We start from the raw sequence: 21,084 nt of genomic DNA on the forward strand, positions 1-21,084 counted from the left end.
TTTTACCCATTTAACTCATTTAATTTTTATACTGCCGGGCTGCATTGCTAACTGTGGTGCCTTCCACATTTCAGTCCCATCTTTGTTGAGACTCAATATGTGTTTTGTCTTATTATCTGACATCTAACAGTATGGTTGTTCGACTCTGCCAACAACAGAAGGAAGTTACGTGGGTTTTTCACTATCACAGAAAACAGGCACATGTATGTGCATACAGGCACAGACACATACCACCACACATTGGTGGAAACAGCCACACTGAGCTCCCTGCAACCCAAATGAAAGACATACACAGAAAGATGAAAGTAGATAAGTGTTCCAGAGCTAAAGTTACTAATTGGCCAACTAGGGAAAGCCATCTGCATTTTAAAAGGCTGCATTGCCTGTTGGCTGACTTGTCTCCATCAAAAACATGTTTTCCTATGTTTCTCACCAAACAACACTCTGCAAATAGATCATAGTTGGCTAATGTACCATCACTAATGTCTCAACATATGTATCTACAGCTGATGCAACAAACTGGCACTGTGCTGTCATGAAAAAGCACCTAAATTTGGGGATTTACACTGAGGCTACATAATTAGCCAGTCTGAATATAATTTATTCCATTAGCAGACATGATCTAAAAATATATAAATGAAAGAGTGTTGAATGGGGGATGTTCTACTTGGAATGGCCCTTACTGACAGCACAGTTTGTACATTTTTTACAGCTTTAATACAACCAACACACAATCAGATTTTCTGCATGGGACCATCCCCATCACGTCAAAACTCTGCAGTTAATTTAGTAAAACAGACATTAAAACCACTATTAATCATGAATAGGTCCTTTGACAGCAAGCACAAAGGCAGACAAAGTGCTCACTGCTGCTGAACAGAGTTTGTTGAGTGACAGAGGAACTGTGTATGTAAAAAATGAACTTCAAAGTCCCCTATTCACAAATGTCGAACTGTAGATAAAATCCAGCTTTACTCTTGACATTTATCAAACATTTCATACAGTATATTACATGTTTTAACACTTTAATATAAAAAGGGGGCTATGACAAAAGAATAATAAAAGACAAATTTCAGTCAAGCTGTAAATGAACATTACAGAGGCATGACTTCTACAGTGATTCACCAGGTGAAAGCCAAAAAAACCCCCCAAAAAACCAAAAACAACAAAAACTATCAATATCAAAAAGAATGTCTTGTGTTTTGATGTTTGTAGAGGAAACATGAATGAAAAATGCATCAAGGTGCCCAGAGAGAAAGAGAGAGGAGCCTTCTTTAATAATGAGTGTGCCCACGCTCAGCCAGACTGGCTGGTTGATACAGTCAAATACGTACAAGACCCAGGAATTATGGTAAATAAATGGCCAGGCCTATATCCTCTTTAATCTGTGTGCTGCTTTCATGAGTATAAACATGTATTTGCTTTTCCATATCTGTGCACACATTCATATTTTATTTGGCTCCATTTTGTGTTAAGTCTCTGACAAGTCAGTAAAACATTACGGCCTTGGGCAGATGAGAAGAACTGCAGGTGTGGTATTGATAACAGGAGTCGGCAGGTTAAAGGTACACTTGTGTCCTGACCTTGTCTTGTTCACATTACAAGCTCTCAAACACAGTCAGTCATTAAAAACATGACCTGCTGCCCCTTAATATAGTCTAGTAGATAAACAATAGGTTAAATAATCACTACCTTTTAAATTCTGCATACATACATACATACATCTCTGTGCAAGTGCTGTTAACGTCCCTACACATGTTTCTAGTAGCCTATTGACCTACAGAGGGTGTTAGTGTGAGAGATAAGTGCTGAAGTCCTTCTGTGGACCCACATTAGCACAAACAACCTATATAAGCTTATATGAGCAAATACTTCTGCATAGTCATTTATACAGCTGTGAGTGCGCCTGGCTTAAATAAAGTCAAGTACTCTCTGGTAAAGTCCCTGTTGACCTTGAGGCTAACCAGGCTAAACTCTCTCACAAATACACTGCTGTCATCTGCTTCCCCTGCCCCACCTATATTTTTGTAGCAATGTTTATATGTCTATGTATGCGAGTCAGAAGTTCATACATATTTTGCGACACAACAAACAATGCAGTTGCTGCGGTTTGACGTTTTAAGGCTAGGTGCACATGGAACAAAAAGTTGTGCATCTTTTATAGCGAGCTTTAAAGTACTGGCAAACAAAAAAGACCTTTTGCCATTTTCTTTATTTTCTGGTTTGTCTGAATGATATGTCAGTGGGAGAAGCAAACAGACAGCTCAGAATTCAGTCTTAAGAGATTTGAGAATGCCCTGTTTGGAACATTGCAGCCCATAACGAAAGAAAACAAAATGCTTCATAAGGCTGACTGTTGTTCCCAGGTCACACTGACAAACAAAGTCTATATATATATAAATATATATACAAGCCAATTCAACTACGCAATTCAGTTTGTTTCAACAGCCTGTCGACTGGCATGACAGTATTTTATCCACAAGAGATGTAGTCATTCTGGGAACACATTTCCTCTTTTTCCAGAAGTATAATGTGTATAGAACTAGCCCTACTGCAGCAGCCCAGTTGTAAAGCAATCAGGCAGTCAGTAGTGGTATCTGGCACGCATATCCAGCCACATACCACTGCCTAGAGGCCCAGGGCTGTTTAGGGCTGATGCAGAGATAGGTTAGGGCCGGCACTGCATCTGCCTCTGACCCCGAAACATGAGGGTAGGCAGAAAAGGAGAGGGTGAGTTGAAGGAGGTGGAAGAGATGCAGGAAGGAGTGGAAGGCACTGGGGGGAGGAGACAGAGGGTGGGAAGTTAGTGCACATAGACGAGGACGGGTGTATGGAGAAGAATGGGTATGAGGATAAGAGGGAGAGAGGTCAGTGGCCTGGGTCATGTGAGCTGCACATTGGAATCCCCTGAGGGAAGAGAGGCAGGGTGTGGTAGGCCTGAATGAGTTAAGGGTCAGGGTCTGACCTGCCACATCACTCTCTCTCTGCCTAATCACAAACAGCATTACAAGTACGACCTGCCCAAATACCGCATATCCATTTCACCATTGTTTTTTTTCTCCTTGCGGTGTCTTACAAGCATTTCCCAAAATTCTTTTTTAACATGGATAAAAAACACACAACACCTTTAATCTTGCCTTAGTGAAGCAGCCCTTCTAGGTCACTGACTGTATCAAGGACAAGAAAAGCCATGGACGATAGGATGCATCTGTATGGTATTGGAGTGCAGCTCGAAGCTAATACTGGGGCGGTAGGGCGTGAAGTTCATGATAACACGTGTTACAAAGGGCAACAGGGAAGAAGCTGTGTTCACTGCCCATGAGGAAGGACCATGTAGCCTTCACAGGAGGGCTGCATTCCTTGTATTACAGAGCCAAGAAGAGACGTAAGGCAGGGGGAAATATCCAAGAGTCTGAGTTGAGTAATTGTCAGTGAAGTGTGTTCTGATATGACGAAATATTCTTAACTTTAAACTTCACTTTAGAATCATAACAGCAAAATAAATTTAAGGCTAAAACAAAACCAGAATCATACTTCATGTCATACATTCTTCTTCATCTATAAAATAAAGCTTCCTCATAATAAATAAAAACCACTAAAGTTAAATATAGACTGAACTTACACTAGTCAACATCTCAAAGTAAAAATATAACAAAGTATAGCCAAATAACTCTTCTTCAGCTCCAAAGTTGAACATTATAGAGTACAATTAAGAACTTAGTAAAGACATGAAAATAATGTGCTGCTAAATCAGGATAAAACAGGAAGACCACTTGTATCGTTTCCAAGCAAGCTCTGGTTGTACTGTATTAAGCACTCCGGAGACCTGGGAGCAGAAAGGTCATGAAATAGTCATGAAGCAATGTGATTGTGATGTTGATGATGACAGAGAGGCAAAAGGGAAAAATTCTTTCCCATCTTCCCTAAAACACAAAGTTGGCCTGCCAACTCTTTACATCAGTCCAGAAAATGTTTTTCCAATACTTTGGATGATGTAAGTGTGAAACAGCCTGTATTTCCGCTCCGTTCTCCCTATTATTTCTCTTGTGCTTTCACCCACAACATTATCACATCACCTCATCCGTCAAGGTTTTTTTCTTAATCCAACTTATGTTTTCTCTGAATCACTCTCCCACATTATTCTTCCCCTCTGCGGAGACTTGTTATCCATTAGTAAGGAACTAGGACTGTGGGCAATGAAATGGGGTCTGTGGGTGGATGCATCCCTTACAGTGACACCACTTCCTGCTCAGCTTGTGCTCTTTGAAAGGACAAAAGTAAAACATGGACCGAGGGATGTACAGAACATAAGAATGAATGACAAATATAATCTGAATGCCAAGGAGGACAGATCTAAGAGCAAATACAAGCATACAGCACCATTACCCAATATTAAGTATGACCACCAATGCACACACCCTGACATACTTGTGTTAAAGAATTACTAAGGGGTAAAAAAAAATCCTCCTCTACACATTACCTGCATTGAATTTTAAATGAAGCAATATGCAGTGCAGTGTATCCACTAAAAACAGAAGTCATTTGTCTTGTCCACAAATGCAGCGCATCCATCACTCGCCAAACTGGAAATACAAATTTCCTCAGTCTGTTCATTTACTGGATGTGTACAAGCACCAACAGAAAACATAAACACTGCAATCACTTCACTGCTAATGCATTTCACATGTGGGCAGGCATAGAAAGTACCCCAAACAAACCACATGAGCAGCAGTAATAAATTATTTCTATAACAAGACCAACCACAAAAGCATAGCGCAGCATGAATCAATTCACAATACAAAACAATGTTAGAAATTTCATCTTTAGATGCATAGAAAATGGTGAACACACACATACATATATAAATGGAATCCACAAAAAGCCATTATATCTCCAGATGCTGATCCAGGAGAGCTGGTCAGTCGGTACTGCGATTATGAACTGTCTCTGGATTAGCCACAGCTATTTGCATCTTTCCATTCGCAGGATCACAAGTGGTGCTGTCAGTGCATTAGCATGATCCGATGGCATGGTGTTATAACCGCATGAAAAAAGACGAGACAAATCCCCCTTCGGTTGCTCCATCACCCTGCATTTGAACGCTGCCAGGCAGTAAACACACTGACACAGAAACACACATATGAGCATCAACTACCAAATGATTAGCATTTCCATGTCTTTTAACAGTATTTCGAAACACACATCACTTATTCCACACTCATCTCCTATTTTCTAGGTTTTCTCTGCATTACAGCCTTTAGTCATTTAAAGACCAGCTGCTGTATAGCCAGACCTTGTTGCACCAGGCTCTTGGCTATAAGTTCACTTCCACTTCCTCAGTCAGCCTGGCATGGTAGAGATAGGGGGCGGGTAACTGATGGACCCCCTGAGGAGGGAGGTAGACAGACGGACAGAGGGAGGAAGGATGCAGGATAAAGGCAGAAAAAAAGGATAAGAAGGACAAAGACTGTTAAGGAACAAACATTAAACAATGCAGGATATTGGGCATGAGACAGAAAGAGGGAGAGGCCACAGTCGAATCAAAAATTCAAGACTGACGTTCAAGGAGCGCAGGTGGAGGAAAGGGTAACGTTTGAGTATTTAAGATCTTTAAAAAATGGACAGCCTATTTGGAGTGTGAAAGGATAGAGTAGGAAGGGCAGAAACGGAGTGTGTCTGTGAAGTTTAACCTCTTCAGCTATGCCAGAAGGCCCTGCTGATAGCATGGCTAAATATAATGTGCTAGAAACACGAACAGTGACAGCTATAAATTTGACCACCACCACATAAATCCAGTCTCACTGATATACGCCACATTCGTACACAAGAGCTCACGGGGCAGTGTCTTCTCCTATGATAAGGTCACATCTCTTCAAGCTGACAAGCAAGTGAAAAGTGAGAGGCTACAGTATTTCACCACCACAACGTAATGTGACTTCAAACACCAGATTTCTAACATTCACATGCATTTTCACTTTGGCACTTTTTGTCACTAAAGTTTATTGTTCAATTTCAAATGACAAAATGATCTATACATCTCTAGCAGTGATATCTGATCATGTTGGTTGATTGGTCATTGATCAGGTGAAAAGATTTGGTTCAGCTCAGCCTGTTCCACAGACAGACTGAAAAAGAAAAACTAATTCCAACAACACTGGCAGATGATCTCCTATTTCTGCTTCTGCTGAGGGTGAATTTAACTGTCAGACGAAACAAGCATTTTCAAAAATTTCAGAATATTTTTTGATAATTTCAACAGATAAAACCGAATTAATCATTAGTGAATTAGTTAAAACTCTGTACTTCCAGAGCACACTGTTGTACAACAAAAAATTTGCTCCATTCCCTGTTCAACAAGCTACACAAAAACAACAACTGTTGCTTTACATGCAAGGTCAGAAAGACAGACAAGCCTGTGTTTTCCTTTGGCACAAAGGCTCATCTGTGGGCCTGTACGCTCCCTCCCTCTTAAATCCCTTTGCCAGGCATGAACTGCCTCACTCCTCATTTCATTCAGTGCCCCTGGCCCTTGTCTATTTCCCCCAGTATTTCCCTTTCACTCGCTCTCTGTCTTAGCGTCTCCGCCGTGCTCCTTGTATCTCTCTCAGCTCTGTCTTCTCCTGCAGTACTGCCTAACCTCGCGGCCCAGCCCCTGTCAGACTAGCAGACTGTCTGCTGGTGATATTAGCATACATCTGATCCCTGCTCCCTTGCTAGAAGGCTTGTCAGCATCAGCACAACTGTATACACACATTTAGACATCCAATACAACTGTCCTGTCCTCCCAGCCAAACTTGAAGCAACAGCACAAACAAACAGCTACAACCCACAATGTACGCAAATATGTCCAATAGAATCAACAAAGGAGGGTATTAAATGCACACACACACATACCACATGCATTATGTGGTTAAATATGTCAGCATTTCTGCTCTGTTCTTAGTAGAGGGAGATTGAGAAGTGGATCCTCAAACCCAGCTGCTAATCTTCCACCTGAATGAGCCTCTAATTCTGACTGCTAGGATAATTACCACAGCAATTTTGTCTGTTTGTCTCATTGCAAAATTGTAGACATCCTTCATCTATAAATATCCTGTGCTGTCACACCTATGGACCAGTCTTATTTTGTCTTCTTCAATATACACATGCATGGGCCAGATCAAGGGATGACACAGGGACACATTTCATATTCAAAAAGCTCTGTGTTGAAAACTAAATAACTTATCTCCATGTTTAATACATGTATAAATAGGTCTCATTAAGTACTTTCACATGACACATGTTCCAATTTACAGATATAAAATTTTGGGGTAAAAATACTTAAATTACTGCTGCATGACACAGGGACTCAAAATGAACTTTTTTTTCAATTTACACAAATGTACAAAACATTCTGTTCTCATAAGAAATTGATATACATGGCTTTAGCTATGATGTTAAACTACAGTTGTGATCAATATCAATAATGTTTAAATGATAAGGTTTTATGAACACAAATATGTTGTGACACTGCGACAGGTGGGAATTCTGACACGAGGACAGCAGTCATACTAAAAGACTTTGCTGGAACTAAAACACTACAAATATGCTAATAAACTTTTATTTAACATACATATTACAACTGAAGTGGTATATACAGGTAATAGCAGAGTATATTTTACAAATAATCTGATTTTACATAAAATTAGTTCCTACAGATTCACAGACTTAAAATATCACTTATACAAGCAAAAAAAAAATATTATCAAAGTTAACAGCACATTTACATATTTTAGCCCTTTTTAGGTGTCATTTTATATTGATCATAACTTTACATCTTTTTTTCTACAAGTGATACTGAAATTTTGTAAACAGTTCCATAAAACAGAGTTCTTAAGCTAAAAAATTAGCATATTTGAGAAATGATAGGTGAAACTTTAATTTTTGACACTGATGTTCACTTTCGCTTGATCTGGCCCACATGTGGTTTGGTGCAATAGAGCAAACTGAACAATTGCTTCTGGCACATCCTCTGTTTACAAATAAAATCAGACTGCGAATAATAGATTTCCTCTATAAAAACAGCCCATAAACGAGAAAAGTAGCTGTGTTCTCATCCAGTCATTGAATATTTGCCAGACTGAACTTCTTTCCACTTCATCTACTCAATAACCTCTAATCTCTGGATAGTAACATAAGGAAGTCAATAACAATCTATATATTTTAGATTTTCAGTTAATCAGTTTCAAATCTTTGACTCACTTATAATAATAACATATCATACCAGAAAATGTCATCTACATAAAATACTATGATTTGCAAACAACAGATCAACTGCTGACATTACCTTCAATTTAACTGTCATTATTAACCCATTTTCAGCAGAGCACTCATCCTTAGCCAGAGTGGATGCCTAATAGATGTAAGGGGTGTGATTTCCAGATGGTGAATGAGACGGGAAAGCTGTGCACAGTCGCAGCGCGATATTGCTGCCACCAGAGTATAATTTGTATCACTTTATCTACTGCTGTGACTATTGTAATGCCCAGACCAAAGTCTCCATATAGATAAGATTGCAACAATTATGTGAATGCTAACATAACTTCCACGTTTGGCTATGATTGAAAGGTTTTATTGACTTACAAATAGTCTAAGTTCACTGTTTAGTTTGCAATGCTTGCTGTGAGACGACACAAGAAAGGGTGATACAAGGTCTGACTTTAAAACAAAATCTTCAAGAGCCCAAATCCATCCTCAATGGTACCTATGGCTGGGCAATCCCTCCAAAAGATCATAGAACAATCCTTTGAGGTAAAGTGATTTTTTGTGAGAGGTAAGTTTTCCACTTGTTTCCTCTGGTTTCTGGAGGCGTAGGCTGTGTGATACTTTTTGTTATCATCTGAAAAGAAACTCTACATTTTTTTCATCATTTTGGATCAAAATGATACAATATTTTGACTTTAAATATCTAGAAGAAGTAAAACACATTTTCCTGTACATAAAGCTGCAGTGTTTCATTTCATTACCCAGATTGTGTTGGCCTATTTTGCACTGTTTCAGTTTTATAATGCATAAATATCATTTTCACACTAGCATAGCTTTACAGCATCTGTATAAATTAGACTCACTGCATGTCAGAGTTCAGAAGGTGATGGCTTATGGTAATTCTTTATATCTACAACAGTGGCAAAACAACATTTACAGAACTCTCCAAGTTAAAGTATTGCAAAGTAAACAGACTGGCATTAACTCACCAGTGTAGTGACCATAGCAACAGTAATGTTAGAAACTCAAAAAGGTCTTTGCCATAAGTTGGTGCAAAACTCTCTCTGAAATAGAGTTATAACACATTTAAATTAACATAACTAAATAAGCAAGTTTTCAAATAACTGATAGATATATATATATATAAATTTTAAAGATACAATTTGTATGATATCTCTGAAAAGTAAATCAAATTAAAATTGGGAGATTGCCCCACCCTAGTGGTACTGCAAATGTAGAAGTATCTCAGACTAATGAAATCATACCATGAAACCTATTAACTGACAGCCAACATAAACAAAATGATGCTTGAGTACAATTAGCCACCAACTATTTGTCATAACATTAAATGCTAATATATAACAAGGAGAGCTGTAAGAACCACCTGCTAAAAGACATCAGCCAAAAACGGCCACATTACCGCTCTGTCAATTAATACCACAAGGCAAGAAACCAAGGTCTCCACACTTAGCAACATAATGTTTTGCCCTCTAATGAACACTTGAAATATAAGGATAATGTTCTTTAAGTCTTCCCATCTGGACTTGTAACCTGCAGGCTTTGTATACAATTTGGTGTTGCGATCCCTACAGGGAGATCTTATATCAACCTGAGATCACTCAAACTGTTACTAGGTGACAGATGGTCTTCACACACACAAAAACAGCCACCCTAGACCTACACCATATGCTCTACCATAGATACCACACGTTCACATCTCACACTTGCCCTCCGAGCTGCCTGGTCTCTGCTTAAATAGCAAAAGCTTAAATAAACTATGTACTAAAAACTGTTTCTTCTCTACCAAGAGAAATGTTCACGCACTGCTGAATCTCAAGACCAATTAAATCTAAAAATGACAGAAATGACAGAACAAGGATGGGACATGGGAGAAATGAAAGATAATATAAACCAATTTCTACAGAATGCTGAAAAGTGTGAGCTCAGAGGGACATAAAGTGCTAGCTGTGAAAACGCCAACAGCTATGGTACATCACTGCAGGCTGTGAATGCCACGCTGTATGTGGTCTGTTCTTGTCATGTACTCGTGTGGAGCCAAGGTGCTAATGGGCCGGCCCAGGCAACAGTATCCTTGCAGCATCATCACACCCTGCCAGCAGCAACAGAAGACAAACTAGTCGATAGGTGCCACTTCCATTCTCATTTTAAGTCAATCCACTCAACCTATCCCTGCTCTGTGAAAGCCTAATAAAGCAGCCAGCAGTAATAAAAGAAAGCCTGGACACTGCTCTGCCAACTGGTTTTGACAGGCTTTCCAATAGTTACAAGAAACACCGAGATGCAAACAGTTGCAGACAGAGCCTGCTTTGTTTGTGTAATTATTTTTTCATTGACTTAGAGATATTTTGTACCCTCAAACTGATTGACTCAGCTAGTGATGGTGAGGACGAACAGCTCATTATAACAAAATGGATTTGAAAACTACAAATGGTTTTTGAAAGCTTGTATTGTTTGTAGATACTGGAGCAAAATTGTATTTTTCATTTTGAGTGCCATAAAGTTGTGAGAGGCAGAAAATATCTGCAAATGCACCCAACTTGGCTGTCTCACAATAGGAGACAAATAATACCCATAGGTGAAAGAGTTTGTTGGATGCAGATATTGTAAAAGGGCAGGGGAGGGTGTGAGATCTTAAATGAAGCAAAGAAAAATATTATGAGTTTTCAGAAAAGTGAAGGGAGAAAGGGAGAGTTTGCCTCGTAATGTGCAACACTGGGAGAGGAGTGGAGGAGGTTAACACAGGCAGCTTCTGGTAAGTGCTTAGTACTTGTGGTTGGCTAATGGTACACAGACAGGGCTACTTTACGATCGCTCATCTGCACTTCTTGCTGCTGCCGTCCTGACAAGCCTCAACATGAAAGTAACAAGCCCATCTTTAAAAGGATAGACAACCACTTTCTCTACTTCCTTGCTCTCCACCTTTCCTATAGTTGTCTCCACTGCCATTCAACTTTTATCTTCCTGTAACTCTGCTCTTTAAATCGTCCTCTTGTCACTTTTTTTCTGTATCTGTCATTGTGCCATCTGTCAATGCTTCTCACATTCTCAATGCACAGGAGCATTGTGAAGCATCTCCAAGGAACTGGATAACTTTACAGAGAAAGGTAAGTGCCTTAAATGTACACACACCCTAAATCACCCTGTGAGGCAGCTGGAAGAAAAGTACACGGTACACTAAAAGAAAAGGATGACATGGGGGAAAAAACTGAAGAGCCCCAGAATGAACTGGAGGACCGTTATCGCCGCCAAAGACGGGTGAGTCATTGTAGAGAGAAAAAAAAGCTAATGATACAATTGAAAACACCTGAACCTGCCACAGTGTCAATTAAAGATAATGACTTTTTACTGGTTGCCACAGTAACCAACTGTTGGCAAAGAGGCAGATGGCTGCAGAGGCTTTTTCCCCCAGCATTACTTCAATCCCTCCTCCTCTTCCTTTATCGCTTTAATTTTTTTCTAAGAGCTTCACTCGCTCTTCTGTCTGCCCTCCTGTGAGCTCCACCAAAGAACAATTTCTGCAGAGGCAACAGAAAGTCAAACAAATAAGCCATTTCCACCTCTAACCAAAATAGCCTGTGCTTTCCCTTTGCTGTGATGCGCCAAATTCAGGTGCAGACATGAATAAATGAAATGAAATGTCTCCGTCAGCCTTAACGACTACATTTCTACTGCAGTGTAAAGCAGCTACAGGCTTTGGCATGTTGTGCATTTAAACCCATCACTCTTTAGCACTAATGCAGCAGTCCATGTGTGCACACATTTGGGAGTTTCATCCCTGAACTCCTTCTGCAGGCTGAGTGGAGAAAGCTGACAGGCTCTGGGGAAGCTAGTCCAGAGGTTACAGGGGTTACGCTTGGTCATCCATTTTAAATCAGTCTCCAGACAGACACTAGAGCGCCATTACAGCTCAAGACTGCTCTGCTCAGAGCTGATGCCTGCAGCTGCAGCAGCACCAGGGCCCAAGGCTGAGCTGTGACTGCTGAGGCTAAGTTAGTTGTGTGCACTTTCCATGTCACAGATGAGGGAATGCAGCCTTCCAGTGGGTCAGCTTTTACCATGCTGAGATAAACACTGTACAGGGCATCCTTTCGCATGTACAATCAAAAAGGGCAATGGTTGCTGATTTTGCAGTCACAGGATTGCAGTTAGGGACAGACAAAATGACATTTCAACCCGATTGCGGCAAATCAGTCTTCTCAACAGAAATGACTGATTTTGAGAGAAAATAGTTACTCAAAAATGAAAATTGGTTCATCAAATATGTATGACTTTGACCCAGATGTTCACTACATAGCCAAAGCATTTCCATCAATGTCATTTTTACTTTAGGATGGGGTGACATCAGTTCATTAATTGTCTTTCTGTTTTTTTTCCTGCTTTATCTATTCAATTTGCAGTTAAATATTTAATTTAATTTTAGTTTTGGTGAGGTGAAAAGCAAATGGGATGATAACTTGACTGCCTGAACAAAAACAAACAACAACAAAAAAACAAAGGTTCCATACCTTCTGTTGCTCAACAAAAATGACATGATGCCATATTCTATTGCACAATTGTATTTTCCTTGAATAGGAAGAGTATGTGTCCTCCCAGAAAAGTTTGCTTGTGTGGCAACTAGAGCACAGTGGTTACAACAATATGCTAAGCCTGGATAGACTATAGCGTATAAGTCATGTATACTAGAAAATAACACAGTTCAACCTCAAGTCTGCATTTCTCTACAGTGAGATGTAATGTGATAAACATAATGGCAAACCACAAGCACAGATGAAGCTGTATACAAAAACATAATCGATCTTGACCTCTATTGGCCTCTTCCTCCTCCTCATTTCTTAAAGTTGCATGTGTTCTATATTATGTATTCTACTCCAGACAACTTTTTTGGCCCTGCCCGCCCTGTTCCCTCCCCAGGCGTGGAGATAGAAAATGCCCAGAGAAAGACAGAGTGTGAGTATTAGACCATTCCCTTGGCTAAAACAGGAAACAACCAGACTACATTTTACAGCAGTTCTCCTGGAATTAATCCAAGTGTTAACCCCCTACCTCCCACGCTATGAGCACACACACACACACACACACACACACACACACACAATTAAATTCCTGTACTTAGCAATGATGGCAACTCTCCTTTCCATCATTCCCTTCCTCTCTCCACCCTCTTTTCCCTGATTGGCATCATTGCACCACACTACCTCATATCCCAGGGTTCTCATATGAGCCTTCTGGCCAGTTACATTAGCCAATACGCTTCCAAAATCTAGCTGACAGCACAAGCCAGAGGAAGGCAAAACAAGGATCCCTGCCTCAGGATAATAAGAAACTATGCAATCATTCCTGTTGTTTTTGTTCCAGGACCCATACCTCTTCTCTTCAAATAGAGACGAGCACTAAACACAAGTCGTTCATAGATCTGGAATCAGGAATATTATAGCTTTAATTATGTGTTAAAGTGATGGTATCTTCCAAAAATAGTTTCTTAGAAGTCATAGCTCATAACATACACATAAACAACCATGCTAACAGTATAAAACAAGGACCTCTCTGTTAACACCAAGATGGGAAAACTCTTCCTGTTACACCTTGCACAGCCGTAATCTTTATATTGATCACATTCTTTTCATTTCAGACGTGTGCCATGTTGAAACAGTTCATTACTTCTCAGTGCCTCCGGTGCTAATTCTGGTACAAGACCAATGTATAAGTTCAATCTAATTTTCAAAACAAGCCAGACAGATGCATTACAAATAAGAACAAATACAATTTTAAAACATAGCTGCAAGGTTCAATGATAGAACGAAGCAATTTGGTATAGCGTCTTCTTGACAACGTGATGTGGTTATGTTAAACTCACAAATAGTAAAACAAGGCATAGATGTAAGATATCAAGTTTTGTCAATTGACGATAAACTGGGCTTAACTGAGAAAGACGCTCACGTACTGTTTAGGCCACTCTAATATGGTAGAAAGTGATCAAGAGACTGCTTTTTTTTATTTATTTATTTTTTTTCAAGAGACTGCTTTTGAGGGAGGGTCTTCAAATTCTCTGCGCAAAAGTTGGTGGAGATGGAGAGTCCACACACCAACTTTGGTGTCAGCATATTAAAACAGTTGATATAATATTATCTTATTTCCTGTTTGCTTGAGTGTAACGGACAAACCATCTCAGAATTGTGATTATTTTGGTGCCTGGTTTGAAGATATCTGTAAAAATGTGTGAAAAATGACACCTCACACATCATTGTAACCATAAAAACATACTGACATAAAAAGGATTTTAGTCTTCAGTCACAACATACGTTACTTCCTTTACCAAAGTGCAGTAACACAACATTTGTGCATTTACTCTGGTCCATCCGGTAAACGAATGAGGATGTTGTGATGTTAGTCGTTCAGATATGTAGTCTTTGCTTGCAACATTTAAGTGTTATTATATTTAGGAACCAAAAGGCAGAACCGGAGTTTTTCACCCAGGACCAAACATTGTGGATTCAGTTCTAATTGGGAAGTGAGCTTCAGTTTCCAGAGCTACCCCAAACCAATTGCAGGGAGGGTCATGACTTGCAGAAATTAAACCAAAAGTTCCAATTCACAGCTCTCAGTCAGTGTTACTGCAGCTTCTGCACTTGAGTGTCTCAGATGCATTACCATTCTGTTTTAGTGCCAACGTCATCTTAGATAATACACAGACACACAAATGTGAACACCCTGCTAGGCATACCATCTTTAAGCCTTTCTAATCCTTGATCTCAGACAAAGGAGGGGGGAACTCACATACACAGACTCATACATCCCACCTGTCCCCCATGAAGATGCAAGTCTGTCTATTGATGAGTGCAGGCTAATGTCATTACTGTGATTGTGGAGTGAAAGTAAAAAGGGATTATTTTGCCTTGTCCACTCAACATACGTCAAGGGACTTAAGGTTCTATGTTTTGTCTTCATCTGTCTTTTTCCACTATAAGCTGGCTCACTTTGCCTTTTTTCTTTCTCTCCCGTCTCCATGGGGATTTGCGTGGAGAGAAAGGGGAAGGGGGTGAGCTTGTCAACAAGTTTCAGGTTTTTTTTTTATATATATATATAAAAAGATAAAGGAAATATGTGAGAGCTGTGATTGCAAAGCCTTGAAAAGGCACAGTGGCCAAATGACCTTGAGTGGGTTCATTCATAAAGGGAGCCTGCGTAGCAGGGGGGACACAACCAAACATCTAAACATGATAAAGATCTAGTGGGGTGGGGTGGGGGGTTGGTGCCGGAAAGAAAAGAATAAACGAATTAAGCCAGATAAAGCCTTGTTCCTATTGCACTCTGGAGACTTGCTGCCATTGGGTTAGAATGGAAAAAGAGGAACAGAAACCTTTCCAGGGCCTTTGGAAGTGACACAAAAGGGAGTGAGTCACAAACTGAAACCTGTTACCAGGAATACTATCAGAGAGAAAAAAGTATGTACTTTGGTCCATGCAGTCAGCAGCCAAAGCACATCTCAAATTTTAAAATGCATAAATAATATTAATTTAAAGCTATGTACTCACATATTAGTTCAAAGTGTCCAATAACCTTCAGTGGCTGTGGCAGTAGCAGCAAACTGCTCCTGGCTCTCATCCCACAAGCCACTCTGATGTTTAGGATTTCAAGTGAGCCTCTTGCCTCAGTAGAAACAACCTTTGATAGAAGCTAAATCAAACTCTTGGCTCAATCAGGGGGGTGTGATAATGAATAAGCAGAATTAAATACAATTAATTTTAAGACAAATGGCACAGCTGGGAATAGCAGCACCAATTTAAACACAATCTGACATTGTCCAGACTGGTAAATATTGCCCTATTTAAATAAATCTACTATTCTTTCTCCACTGTCTATTAAACTCTATCCCTTCATCTACCCATTAACTGGTCTGTCAGGCTGTCTGTTTGCTGGGCTATGCTACACAATGACATGTTTACCTCCCGTCAGATTCCCATTTAGATCCCAGTACAAGCAGAGGGAGGTGAGAATGTGTGTCTGCTTGTGTCCTGTGTCCAACAATAACGTAAAGGCTTGCTGTCATTTTCTTATTATCATCAGTGTCCCTAAATGCTTTTAAAAATAAACACTGCAATGACTTACTGTACCAGGTTAGTTCAGTCTCCTGGCTCTAGTATAATGTTTGCATAATAAAACAAGCACAAAGTTTACAAAGTAATAAAATGACTACCATGCTGCAGTGTGTACAGCAGACACATAACCACTGAAAAAACTCTTTGTACAACATGCAAATGACCGTGCTTTATTTGCATCAAACTATCCTCCACCTGCTCCAGTGATACCAGTCTAGTCAAATTCCGAAACATCAAGATGTTGAAGGACATGAAACCTGAGAGGACATCATGAACACTCCTAAGTTTAAGATTTGGCATTGTCAGGGAATGCAGAAGCATACTGCAAAGTCAGACAGTTTTTGTACTTCTTCAGTCTTGCAGTATTTTGCTCTTTAAGATTGAAAAGTAAAACCTGAACTGTAAAATAGTAAGGAGATACAGGCTTAAAACTAAACTGATCTATTTAAATCAGTTTATCAAGGCAGAGCGCAGACAACTTTGAATAGGAAGACAAAGAACAACTGGTCTGCTTTATACAACTTTAAGAAGTGATTCTTGGCAGCTCAGACACTGTTACTGTAGGGGCCCTGGATCCTTGGTGTCAAAAAACTCCTAACCTTTAAGAATCCACACTGCTTATTTATATCACCATCACAGCAGGCCTGGAGTTGGATGCACTGCAGAATGTAGCTGGCAAGTGTTCAGCCTATTCTATAGAGTACAAATCTACACTGACCCACTGTCTCACTGAACTGGATGAGATGTAGCACCTCTGCAGTATTTTTCAAACACCACTGCCCCTTGAAAATCACCTTCCACGCCATAAACCTGACCATTTATGCACAGTCATTGGCTCTCCTAGAAACTAAACTACTGAAACATATGGTAGCTTCCTAAAGTGCTATTCACACAGAGGCAACATCAAGAGCATATGCCTTGGTGGTGTTACAAAAGATGGTCTTAATGTCATAAATGGTGTAATGCACCTGAGCTGATTAATGTCCCCTTATGGCAGAGTCAAACCTAATGTGTACTAACCAGGGCAATACTGTCCTACTTTTGAGTGATTTTTGTACAAACTGTAACCAATCAAAGCAAACTGGCACAACCACCCTTTGTGTGACCCAGTTAAATGACTGTAGGTTAGCCAGGGCTAAGTAAATACCTGCAATAGCTGGGCTCAAACATAAGCAGACATTACTCACTGCATTGTCAGTGAGTTTAAATTTAGATATTTTGCAAAAAAGTTATTGTTTTTAGTGTGAAAATACCCCAAGAATGTTTAAAACTAAAGCATGTTAAAAAAGGTACAGCGCTTAGAGTTATCAAGTAGTCACACCTGCTATAAATGTTTGGTCAAAACAGGGCTGCAGCAATCCCAGAATGCACTACATTAACTTCCAACCCACCACAACACTTACTGAACATACAAATTTACCGTGATTCATCTTAGTAAAGCACAGTGAAAGGAATAAATTATCTCCTCTACTCCACGTCTAAGTGTGTACCGTGGTGTGTTAGAAGTATGATATTGGTCCCTGAGAGACCAACGTACTGTATAGAACAGCGGGGGGGGGCACAGAAAACTATGAGTTTTCTGTAAGCCATACAACTCTCTAGTGGGAGGCAAATTTATGTCCACAGCTGATGGTATCATGAATGTGTCTGTAGGCAAATTATTCGATTTCTGCTTTGACAGCGTTTTCTCTGAGTCGAATGCTCAGACATATTCACATGTTGGTACAGGTGACACTGTCTTTAGGACTGCAAGCTAAACACACCTGCTCACACAGTTATTCACTAAAATGAAAGGAGAAAAGCTAGTTTATCTGATGTAGCACGTAAGTGTCTGGAGGCTGTCACGGATGGCGCGTGGCTCATGAGATCACACTTTCATACTGGTATGTGACAATGTTTCAAACAAAGATGTGGTGTTCTGCATGTGGCTTATCAACGTCCTACAACAGTGTCTTCACACAGGAACATTTTAACACCTTTTCACATGAGAATTGCTATGTACAAGCCACATTAATTAAAAAATAACCCCACATGTAATCATTTTCTGCGAATTACAGACATACCAACCATGTAATGCTTGTGGTATAATAGGAGAACATGCAGCATTAAGACGGCACAAAGGCAGCTGGACCTGACTAGTGACAACACTCCTATTCATCAACATGCCCCTGGAGACTCTCCATCCCTTCACAGTGACAGCAGTCTGCACGGCGCGCACACACAGACTTGTGTTACGGAGAACACAAACACACAACATACAACGGCCTATGTCAGCATAGCCACCCATCCAATAGTGTTCCTTGTGTTTTGTGTGTGTGTGTGTACGTGCTTGTATCCACATATATTATTCATCTGCATGCGAGCACATGAACCAAGTGTCTCTGGTAGGAGAGATAAGGGGCTTCTTTATTTCAGTCCTATGCTTGCATGTGAATGGATGTGTGTATGCGGTTGTGTTTTTGTGCGAGTGCTCATCCAATCGCCTATTAAGCAGACTATTTGTAAAAGGGATGAGTAAAGAGAAAAGAATCAAGTGAGTTTCTAGGACAGGGAAAAATAAGAGAAGGCTGAAGAAAGAAATCAGTCATCATAGAGAGGAAGAAGAGAAAGAAGAGAAAAATACTCAGATGGTAAAGACGCAGCTGAAGGAGGCTTAGCATTGTCATATTTTCATTTTCGTGTACAACCTTGAATCTATCACAAGAGATTTGCAGAATTTAGACACATATTGTACAAGAAAATACTGCAGATCAGCCTTCCCATTCCATTCTAGCCCACAGTACTCAGCGTTCATCCACCCCATCAGCGCTAACAAGCCAATACTGTCAACACTCACAGTGGGCTTTATTCCATCTACAATACAGTCTGCTTTCACAAAACCCAAACATACACACTGGCAAAGGCGTACAGAATTACACTCATACTGTCAGACAAAAGGCATCTCAGGATAAAAGGCCTCCATGGTACAAAAATCTGTCTTTCTGAAAAAAAAAAAAAAAAAAAATCTAAATTTTCTGGGCCCTGTCTTGTCATTGTCCATCCATCTATTGATCAATAAACACATAGTCTCGTCAACTGACAGGTGGTTGAGAGAGGATGGGTTGAAATAGATTAGGAGAACAGATAGAAGTCAGTGTTCAAAATAAAGTACCAGTTTTGCTTTAAATGGTTTTGAGCAAAGATAAACTTATGACAATTTAAAGGAAAAACCCGAATAAATGAAACAAGACTTACTACAAACACAAATGTTTCCAAACAGGTGTGCAGCATAGTACAATTGAGTGATTAACATCTAATCATGCTCTGTGACATTTATAAAACCACTGAGCAGGTCTACTCGATGCTGATTTTGGAGCAAGATGGCAAGAGGATCTAAGAGACTCTAAAAAAGGTTTTTAATTGTTGGGGTACAGATGGCAGGAGCTTGACTCACAAAAGCCATTCAACTGGATAGTGTTTCAATACGAACTGTGAATAAAGTGCCTACATTTAGATCTATAAGAAAGACATTTTGGTGAAAAGGTCCAGGAATATCACAAATTTAACCCATAAAGACCCAGTGTGACTTTAGTGGTAGTTCCCAAATGAATTTTTCTCTCTATTTAACCTTTCTTAAGTGATTTATCAGCATTTATTGTAATAACATCACCTGTATTTTACAAGTTTTCAGTGAAAATCAAGTATTTGCTCATACTTAAGTTACTGATCATGTAAATGTTCATACAACTTCAGATTAAAGTTGAAAGTTATGTCAGAAACAAAGGAAATTTAAGAAAAAGTGACTTTTTCAGCAAAGATATCAATAACTGAACATAAAAGAAGTGTCTCCATCCACTGTCATTAATCAAACTCCATGGGTTTTACTGGTGAATCAATGTTGTAGAAGATGACGGTGCTACCACATTCACTATGGAGCCTCTGAACGTCCAAATGGGTCATATCTGATGACCATGAAAAGATGATAAACTGCATTTTACACCAATTATTTACATGTATTGACAGGATTAATGGATAAACAGGTATTAAACATTTTAGATCAGTAGATGGTTTCGGATGTTTGGGTCTTTATGGGTTAATGACTGTGATGATTGTGTATTAGGGCAGTTTGTAAGGAACAGAAGGGCAATGCTTCTTTGGGTGACTGAGAATGTCAGAGTAGGATGTGACAAGAACAGTTTATCAACAATTAAATAGAGAGGGATATTACAGCAGTGCATAAACCCCTCATTAAAAAGATGGATGCACATTTGAGAGTTCAGTGGTGCAAAAATCACCGGCACCAGTCTACAGAAATGTGGAGGGAAGTGATAGTCAGATAATCATTATTCACCATCTTCTTGACCAGTCAGTGAGTGCATGTATGATGTGTACCAGGAAACAGTGCTGGCCTAAATGCTTGAACCCTGCAGTGAAAGGATCTGATTGCTTTCTTACGCTGTGAGGGAATTTAGTTGGCATGGTATGAGTGCACTTGGGGAGGGAATGGTCACTGCAAATCAATACAAAGCTGTTATGAGTGATCACCTTAAGCCCACGATGAAACATTTCTATTTTGATGAGAATGGTCCCCTCCAAGGATGACAATACACCCATTTTGAAGGCATGAGAAGTCAATGAATGGTTTGAAGAGCATGAAAATAATTTAGCGTTTTAGAAAAAGCTGTCCAGCACAATAATTAAAAAACTCCATATGACGGAGTTATCAATAAGATTGGTGCTCAAC

The 21,084-nt window shown here is 39.7% G+C and overlaps 1 protein-coding gene across 2 annotated transcripts in view; it reads right to left on the bottom strand.

Annotated features, from left to right (window-relative positions):
* arhgap35a (Rho GTPase activating protein 35a) overlaps positions 1–21,084 on the bottom strand; it is a 64,114-nt gene that overhangs the window by 24,013 nt on the left and 19,017 nt on the right. The window contains exon 1 of one of the 2 annotated variants that reach the window (XM_030151493.1): positions 4,858–4,935. The exons of the other annotated variant lie outside the window; for it this stretch is intronic. The gene's annotated coding sequence lies outside the window, so the exon portion shown is untranslated. Of the gene's footprint in view, positions 1–4,857; positions 4,936–21,084 lie in introns of those variants that run through there. 2 annotated transcript variants of the gene reach the window in all.

Source organism: Sphaeramia orbicularis, chromosome 13, assembly GCF_902148855.1.
Source record: "Sphaeramia orbicularis chromosome 13, fSphaOr1.1, whole genome shotgun sequence".
In the NCBI taxonomy this organism is placed as follows: Eukaryota; Metazoa; Chordata; class Actinopteri; order Kurtiformes; family Apogonidae; genus Sphaeramia; species Sphaeramia orbicularis.